Source organism: Dromiciops gliroides, chromosome 1, assembly GCF_019393635.1.
Source record: "Dromiciops gliroides isolate mDroGli1 chromosome 1, mDroGli1.pri, whole genome shotgun sequence".
NCBI lineage: Eukaryota > Metazoa > Chordata > Mammalia > Microbiotheria > Microbiotheriidae > Dromiciops > Dromiciops gliroides.
Genome location: NC_057861.1, coordinates 237,013,393 through 237,023,751, shown reverse-complemented (window position 1 = coordinate 237,023,751; position 10,359 = coordinate 237,013,393).

Below are 10,359 nucleotides of genomic sequence, written 5' to 3'. Positions count from 1 at the left end.
TCTGGAATAGAATAGCTACTCTCCATTGACATATTATGGAAGAACCTAGGTCCTGAGCACTGCAAATTGTGGAGCTAAGTGCTAGGGAGCACTGACTGAATGACTTTTTGCAGGGGCAGACTCCTGAAAATTTCAGGGTGATATTATACTACAAATTTTTTTTTTCTTATACCTATTGGTTTTGGGTCTAGAGTTATGATTTCATTGCTATGGAAAACTATCAGTATGCAAGCTCCCTCCACCAATGGAGGAAATTTGCAAATTACAGTCATTTGTAAATTATAATCTTAGAGAGCTGGCTGGATATCGAGTGACATCCATGAACACTCAGCTAGTTCATCCTTAGACCTGGAATCATTATAAAATAAAGTGTAAGTAGACCTGTAGTCATTATTTTATGGTCTAAAAAGACTTCAGGGTTCAAGGCACTATGACTATCACTACTAGGTGAGCCCCTTCTCTCTAGTTCCCCAGTCCCTCTCTCCCAGGCTTCCAAGGCTTTCGAGTCTCTTATCTAATAAGAGTGCTCACCTGCTAATGTCACCATGCTGAAGACATGCCATGCAGTCTGCTGAGAGAGGTAGTGCATACATGTATGTGTGCACACACACATACAAACACACACTCATACACCCCAATAAGCAAGGCTGTTTCAGCCCCAAGGATTGTGGGAAACTGGGACCATGGACATGTCCCCTACAAATAGCAGTAGAAACCCCACCTAAGGCAATAGAAGAAATGGGGAGTTACTATAGAAGTCACCCCATAGAAAGAAAGTTGATCAAACCTGGTCCCCAGACTCCAGCTTCTTACCTGAAATTCTATTTGGCAAAAGTTTGGAGCCAGAGAAGAGATAGGGATAGAGGAAGTCAGAGAAGGAAGAGAAGAGATGGTAGAGACAATGCTGATGCTGCTCCTGTTTGATGTCTGAGCAGCTGAGAACCCTGTCTGAGAACCAGTGTTATTCAACTTAACTCAGCCCAGCCCCTTGCTTCCAACCTGGTGTCTATTTGAAGCAGTAGCTTTTACTCAAATAGGTAATGAGGTTTTAAGGAGTTGGCAGATTGTTGCTTAGTAACTGCTCTGGTCCTCACCCCAGCCTAGAACCCCAGTGACTCTCATAGGTGCTTAAGTATTTGACAGAGTGAACCACCTGATAGTAAAACACTGTCTCTATATGCCATTGTTTTGTTTTTTCCTTAACATTTTATTCCCCCCATTACATATAAAAACAATTTAAACATTCATTTTTCAAAAAATTTGAGTTCCAAATTATTTTCCTCCTCAACACCCCCTCATTGAGAAGCAAGCAATTTGATATAGGTTAGGCATGTACAGTCATGCAAAATGTATTTCCATTTTAGTCATGTTGTGAAAGAAAACACAGAAAAATACCCAAGAAAAATAAAGAAAAAGTATGCTTTGATCGTCATTCAGACTCCATCAATTCTTTCCCCAAAAATGGATAGCATTTTTCATCATAAGTCCTTTAGAACTGTCTCGAATCATTGCAATTGCTGAGAATAGTCAAGTCATTAAGAGTTGCTCATCAAACAATATTGCTGCTACTAAATACAATGTTCTCTTGGTTCTGCTCATTTCACTTTGCATCATTGATGTTCATGTAAGTCTTTCCAGATCTTTTCTGAGATCATCCTGCTTGTCATTTCTTATAGTACAATAGTATTCCATCACAATCATATTCCACAACTTGCTCAGCTAGTCCCTAATCAATGGACATTCTCATAACTTCCAATTCTTTGCCAATACTAAAAGACTTGCTATAAATATTTTTGTACATATATTTGGTTTTTATCTCTTTCATGCCATTGTTTTCTATGTTCAACTTTTATCTACATAACCCTCTGGACTGCTTTGAAAAACCACAGGGGTGGAGTGTGCTGGAACCAGCTTCTACTGCTTCTGAGAACCCACTGGGAAATGTTCAGTGTGAGCATTTACACCTCAGAAATTAGCAAATATTACAAATAAGGGCTTAGTTTAGTGGGGTTTTTTTATTGCCTGGGCTCAAGAAAGGAATGAAAAAACATGTTAGAAGGGAACCTTAAACTTAAAAGTGTGTTGAGTGGGTAATTCCTTCCCTCTTCCCCTCCCCACCTCCCCACCTCCCCAACCCTGCTACCAATGCATGCCCCCACCTGTAGAATGAGCCTCAAGAATTGATGTTCTGAAGTCAGATAACTAGATTCATTTTAAGGAACTGAGGACAAACTACATTTGTAGCATACGGAAAGCCCTGCTGTGGACATTGACCTGGAGGTCAATGGTAAGCCCTATGTAAATGTTAGTAATAATAATAATAATAATGGATTTTAGAGATCATCTTGAAAATATATTTTGAGAACCATTTCAATCTAATATGTTTCTTTTGTCATTCTATGGATGTGATTTTATGCTTTTAAAAACATTATTCTGATAAGTTCATAGGCTTCACCAGATTGCCAAAAAGTCCATGAAAAGTAGAAATGAATAAATGTATTTATGAATGAATGAATGAATGAATGAATGAATGAATGAATGAATGAAACTGCATAGATTTGGGCATGTAAATTTAGGGTTCTCTTTATAGGAACTTCAAAAAGGAATAAGTAAGAAGTTTCCACCACTGCCCAATACCCTCTTTTTTCATCTCCTTTTATCTCTATCTCCACCCCATGATTTGTGAGCATGAAAGGAACTGCCATACCACAAGTTTTTTTAAATACTTTTTTTTTGCAAGAGTGGCAAAACAGAAACAAGTTCAAAAGGACAGAGGGAGAACACTCCAAGTCTTTGGCAAACAGGATTTTGCTGAAATTTATAGGATTCCTCGGTTATGCCTTTGATTCATGCATTGATTTCCCAACACTTTAACAGAGACCATAACAGCTGGTGCTAAAAAATGAAAATACCATCTCCCTGACATGCAAAAACCATGTATTCTGCCTTTATGGACAAAAAGAGCAAGAGTTGTGGCTGAAGGTGGTTTTCCTAAAGTGCTTCTCCCTTCTCACCTGCCCACTCTCCCCTGACCCCTGTTTCAATATGTGCAAAAAATTACTTTTTTCTTCTCCCTCTTTAAAGACTGCAAATGAAAAACACGCAGAGTGACAAGCCAAAGGAAATTAAAGGTACATCTATAAGGAGAGGAAGTTTTGCAACTGATTTTTACTGTACTCATCTTTTACTGTAGGATTCTTGGACTCCAAGCCAGGTTAAGAAAAGCAGTGCCTTTTCCCCTCCTCCACCTGATGTCTATGGACTAACTCAAGGCACATTTTCTAGTGTCTTGAAACAGAAATCATTTTTTAGTGTTACTTTGCTCTATACCCAGTACGTAAAATTGAAGACTCAAGTGACAGCCATCCAATATGAGATCCTACAAGATTCTTCTTTCTTAATCTATTCTAGTGGATTGGAGACACTGGTGAGCTAAGTTTCACATATCTGCCACTCTGTGACAGTTTTCTGAGATATTCATCCCTCTTGTCTGTGCTCTAATTTTTCTTTCTATCAGTGGGATTAGGAACACACTACTCAGTTGAAAGAAACTTATAGAAATACCTGGGATGATGATGACAACTTGCACATGAAAGTAGTGAAGTGAGTTTTAGGTGGGTATTTGCTATATTCCATTCTTTATCACATTTTGCTCCTGACTTTGGAGAAGACCCTTGTTTTTCTCATTCCTCAGTTTATATGTATCATAGCTTTAGGAAAGCTAGGTGGTTCAGTGGATAGAATGCAGGTTCTGGAGTCAGGAAGCTTCAGTCATTTTTCAGTGGTGTCTACTCTTCATGACCCTGTTTGGGGTTTCCTTGGCAAAAATACTGGAATGGTTTGCCATTTCCTTCTCCAGCTTATTTGGCAAATGAGGAAACCGAGGCAAACATTTGAGCTCAGGAAGAAGACTGCAGACTTGGGATTCTATCCACTGTACCATGTAGCTGCTTCAAAAGAATTTAAAATGAGTCAGGAAGACCTAAGTTCAAATCTGATCTCAGACACTTACCAGCTATGTGACTCTGTCAAGTCACTTAACCCCGTTTGCCTCAGTTGCCTCATCTGTAAAATGAACTGGAAAAGGAAATGGCAAACCACTCCAGTATCTCTGCCCAGAAAACCCCAAATGGGGTCACAAAGATTTGGGCATGACTGTAACAACTGAACAACAACAAAACAGCTTTAATAATATTCCTTTCATGGTGGCAACTAATTTTCAAACACTCTCAAATTAAAAAAATGGAAAAAAAACTCATATTTGAAAGAGCAGAAAGGCACATTGGTATAGTAGGAATTTTAGGGATTAGGAAACATGATTTCTTGTTCCACTTCTGCCAAAACTCAGTTACTCAGAACTTGAGTAAATCACAAACTCCCTGGGTAGCCATTGTTTCACCTTTAAAATGAAGCCCTTGAATATGCCTTCCAATTCTTAAAATCTATCATTGTTGTCTAGTTAGACCATTCTTTTGTCTATTTGCAGCTGTCTCACCTCAGCTCCATTTCTTGATTCCTACTCTATTTATTTGCATGGGAAAGTTTTTAAATGTTTGACTACATTAGCAAGTTGCACCAAAGTTACCTTGAAGTTGCTGGTAAGGATGTGCTGGAGCTAGCTCAAGCCAATGCTTGTGAACCAAATGTTCACTGTTCACATTTACATTTTGCAAACTGGGTTACAAATCAGGACTTCATTTATTGTTTTATTGACTTGTAGACTTAAGAAAGTGTTGGTGAACATGTTAATAATGCAAATTAAGCAATAGCATGTCATGTGCTCATCATCATCATCATCATCATCGAGCTGATTGTTAAATGTCAAACTATCACACCAGGTTCCAGGTATCCCCATGACTGCAAAAGTATAATATGAGGACCCTTTGTAGAAACTGGTTATGTTTAGAATCAGGTAGAAAAACTTAGGCTGAACTTGATAGCAATCTTTAATTGCCTGAAGTAATTGACTGCAATCAAGGAGAACAAGCCTCAGGATAAGCTGTTTGGTTCCAGAGTATAGAACCAGAAGCAGTGCGTAGGAGAGGAGCAACTGAATGCTTTAATGAAGAGAGAGAAAATTCCCAACAATTAAAATTATCCCAAAATGCAATTGGCTGCCTGACATGTTCCTTATCATTAGAAGTCCTTCAACAAAGGCCTGATGGCTGCCTATTGAGTTATATTATGAAGGCAATTCTTATCCATGTGTATGTGGGGTGCAATGGGCTCTGAGGTCTGTTTCAACTCTGATATTCTGGATTCAACTGGAAAAAATAAGTTTGCTTTTTCTTACAAAGAAATTACAAAAGTAAGTAGAGATACCAAGACACGTTCTTCCATTGGGGGCTGATATTCAGAATACATATGTGAGTTTAGAAAGTAAGATTCCAGTAGGATTTATACCTACATCCCAATGAGTGTGAATAAAGAATCCCATAAAGTAACTGAATTATTTGAACTTGCACTGCATATTTCTACTGTGCTAGAATCAATTACTATATTTTACATATTGTTATAACTTCCAATAATCCTTGCAACTCTAAGGAAATCAATCTGTAAGGTTCAAGTTCAAATGAATGTTTTTTTCCCTTTCAATTATTCAATCATTCATTTATTCAATAAATATTTACCACTAATGTTTCTTCCATCCTTAATCTTGCTTGTGCAGAAAAGAATTACACCAGACTCTAGTTTTATCCAGGCATTTAATTATTTTTGTTTCTTTGTCCAAAAGGTAACATTTCACACATCTCTTATCAACTTTGAATGTGTTCTCTTCTCTCCCCTCCAGTAATGTGATTATTCTCCCTCCTCCAAAACCACCCAACCAATTCTGTCCTTCTTAAACCAATTTCAAAACAAGATGTTGTTCTTGACCTTGATTATGAGATTTAAAACTCTCAGTTTCAACAAATGTAAATAGATCTGGAATTGTTGGCTTACTTTATCACTAGATTGCAAACTTCTTAAGGGCAGAGACTATCTTTTTCTTCCTTTTTGTATCCCCAGTGCTTGGGACAGCTCGATAGAGCTCTAGCCCTGAAGTTGGGAGGGTCTGAGTTAAAATCTCCCCTCAGATACTTACTAGCTGTGTAACCCTGGGCAAGTCACTTAACCCCAATTGCCTTAAAAAACTGGGGCTAGGGGGTGGCTAGGTGGCGCAGTGGATAAAGCACCGGCCCTGGATTCAGGAGTACCTGAGTTCAAATCCGGCCTCAGACACTTGACACTTACTAGCTGTGTGACCCTGGGCAAGTCACTTAACCCCCATTTCCCCGAAAAAAAAATTAAATAAAAAACAAAAAAAAAAACCCAAACTGGGGCTATTTCCAGTCCTACTGATATATATCTTGCCACTGGACTCAGATGGCTCTGGAGGAGGGAATGAGGTTGGTGACCTTGCAAAGCCCTCTCTCGCTTAAATCCAATTCACTGCAAGTCATGACATCACCAGGATATCATGGTCTTCTTCAAGAATGAAGGACCAACAACTATGAAATTTTCAGTGCTTAGCCTGGTAAGTGCTTAATAAATGGTTATCAATTGAATGATTAATCATCATAATGTGGCATGAAAGCACAAGAAGGATACTTTTGCCCATGTTTATCTCACTGTTACCTTTCCTCTGCTACTTGTTGCTCTAATGTTTAAGGAAGATGGACAGTGCACTTGTCCGGAATGGGTTCTAATATGTCCTTTAGATATTGGAGGAGGAACAACCTTGGTTCTGGGCATTATTCCTTGACTTTTCACACTACATTCTAGCTTGATTCACATTTGACATGTAGGACACTCAGGACAAGAAGACAGCTGCTTTCCAGTACTTGTTTGAGCAAGAGTTAGAGGAAGGATTCTTGGGGGTGGTCTGTTTGTTTGTTTTTATAGACTTCCTTTGACCTCACTAGAATTTATTTCCTTCCCTCGTTCCCAGGGCAGTTCTGGTTCAGTTTTGGTAACTACTTGGTAGGAGGCTGATACCTTGACATTATTTTTGGTCAAGACTTAGAAAAAGTGGGGGATGGGAGGAGGGATATGAAAAAAAATGGAGGGGCAGGGGTGGGAAGGTCTTTGGTCATCTTCACCAAAGAGAGTCTGGGAATCAATTGAGTTAAACATTATTCTTCTGTTCTGACCTCTCCCTTTTCTCCTCCCTCCCTATGAATAAATCTGGAAAGAATGAGCCTGAAGTCTGTCTGGAACCAAGTATAAACCTTTATGTATGTGGGCTGTTTCTCAAAGAGCAGGGCATTAGTCTTCCAGTTGCTGGGGTAAACAGAATCCATCAGCTTCCTTACTGAATGGGAGTTGAGTTCTCTGTGCCTGGCACCTGCTGGCTCAGGGAAGTGGACCGGTAACAATAAACCCACAATCACCCTTGATGACTGACTGTTTTAAGTACAAATTGTAAATAATAAAGTCATTTATGTTATATTTCTCCCTCTTTTATTACCCTCCCCCCATCCTACCCCAACCCTCCACCAGGATTAAGTGACTCTCCTCTTCAATTTAATAGAAAGAAGCACAGCAGGCTTTATGTGGCAGACAGGTAGTGACATATCTCATTGGCCATCCAGATGTTACATTACTTTTGCTGCATCTTGGACAACTCTGTAATTTGCTTGTCTCTCTCAATGTGTGGGGCTCCTGTTCTTTGTTGCACAACTTTGGGAGTCAAAATCAAGAAGAAACATCTGGAAAAAGAGATAGGCAAGGAAACAAACAAAAGCCTTTGTGTCCTTAAGTTTAAAGGTCAACGCAACCTATAATGAAGCTGACCCTCATGGATGAAGTTGGGACCAATGGAGTTAAGTCTTGTAACCCAGAGTTTGAAAAGTCAGATTCCAAAAGGTCAATCAAGCATCCATGTATCTGTGCTACCTAGAGGCAGCGACCTGTTAAGTGGGATTGTGATGTGAGACTTCCAAATCAATGTAGTTTATCATATATTTATTAAACATGAACTACAGCCATGGCTTTAATCTATACCAACTCAGATCATAGATTTAGAGCTGGAAGGTACCTTATTAGCCATTTAACTCAACCTCCATATTTTACAGATGAGAAAATTGAAGTTGAAAGAAATTAAGTGACTTGCCCAAGGTCACACACGTGGTGGAATGCTTAGAGCTTGGTCAGACATGGAAATTGCCAAGGTCATCTGCTCCATCCCAGGCCATTTCTAATTGTCTTAACTTTTGTCTTACCACTGGATTTTGATGACTCTGGAAGAGAGAGTGAAGCTGATGACTTTGTGCAACCTTGTCTCACTTAAATCCAATTCATTTGTAAGTCAAGATATCACCCTGTAATGTCATTGATTCTCTTAAAAAATTAAGGATGGGGGCAGCTAGGTGGTACAGTGGATAGAGCACTGGCCCTGGAGTCAGGAGTACCTGAGTTCAAATCCGGCCTCAGACATTTAACACTTACTAGCTGTGTGACCCTGGGCAAGTCACTTAACCCCAATTGCCTCACTAAAAAAACAAAAACAAAAACAAAAAAAACAACAAAAAAAATTAAGGATGACAGGGCAGCTAGGTGATGCAGTGGATAAAGCACCAGCCCTGGATTCAGGAGGACCTGAGTTCAAATCCAGTTTCAAACACTTCTCACTTACTAGCTGTGTGACCCTGGGCAAGTCACTTAACCCTCATTGCCCCCCCCAAAAAACACCCCCCACACACAAACCAAAAATAAACAAACAAAAACTAAGGATGAACAACATTCTGTAATGACAGAAATGGGATTTGAACCAGGTCCTCTCATTCCAGATAAGATGATTTTTTTACTGGTATTATCACAATAATCTATGTAGGTAATAAATATTTATATTTCAAAAAAATCATTCTGGCTAGAAAAGAAAAGGAAACATAAAACCAAAGAAGAAAATCATAATCTGTCTGGCAGATGTCATGAGCTGGACATTTTCAATTGGACATGAATCCTTTTGTCATCAATTCCGAAGTTTGGGCTTCTCCATACTTGTCCTATTGACTGCAGATTCTGAATCCCTAACAATAGATTATTGTCATATCTGTACTGGACCTTTGGGGTCTATATTGTTAGAAACAGTCAACTAAATTACAATAACATAGCTATTTTTAATAGAGACATACAGATAAGGATAAGGATAAAGATAATTTTAAGGAAATGGATAAGGATGAAGATAAGGAGAGTCTTACTAATGCACACTAGGATTTGTAAATAGTATTGTCAAAGCTCAAGAGGGTCTCAGAACACCTCAATTCCAGACCTATCAGAATCAATTAGACCCACTCATGAAACAATTCAATTTGCTGATCCTCTACCCTTAGCAGTACAGACAGGATTTCCTGATAAATCCCTTCTCTGGTTACACAGATGAGACAACTCTATCCTTAGCCAACGACCAAAGACCTCAGTCCTCAAATCTGAAAGATCTGAGAAGAATTAGCTGCTGACTGGAAGTCAATAAAGGGTGTGTGTGTGTGGGGGGGTACTATGCCCCAGGGCACTGAAATGAGATGACAATGTGGTCTCACCAGGCAGGAATAACAGAACGTAGCACCTATTTATCAAAAAATAATTAATTTAAAAAAGATTTTCCCTCCCAACTTGTCTCTTTTCACCCTAGGCAAAGTCCTTTGTAGCCTAATCCCTTTCAGTTCCACCCCTTTCCCAGTTTTGGTTTCCTCAGAAACAGGCTTACATTATGCCAGTCTTTATTCTTTGATACCGTCCCCTCCCCCCCCCCTCATCTGCTCACTGCATTGAAGGGTCTTTTTTGAATCCCAACTACTTTTATCTTTAAAATTTTATTTTATTTAAAAAATAAAGAATGGGGGCAGCTAGATGGCACAGTGGTTAAGCACCGGCCCTGGATTCAGGAGTACCTGAGTTCAAATCCCGCCTCAGACACTTGACACTTACTAGCTGTGTGACCCTGGGCAAGTCACTTAACCCCCATTGCCTGCAAAAAAAAAAATAAAGAATGAAGTTAAAAACTTAAAAAAAATACTTGATTTGAGGGGCAGCTTGGTGGCACAATGGATAGAGCACTCACTCTGGAGTCAGGAGCACCTGAGTTCAAATCTGGCTTCAGACACTTACTAGTTGTGTGACCCTGGTTAAATCACTTAATCCCAATTGCCTCCCAAAAACAAAACTAGATTTAAGGGCACATTTTCTGTTGGTTGCCCCATACATTTTACGAAGATTGCCCGAGGCACCAAAAGTGTTTCTTAAGGCTCTGGGGGTCGGGTCATCCTGATAGGGGAATATTGTGAGAAAGCTACTTTGCCAGATTTTTTTTTTATACTTTTGACAGAAGCTCAATGCATTTCTCCTGGGGCAGCTAGGAGGCACAGTGGATAGAGCACT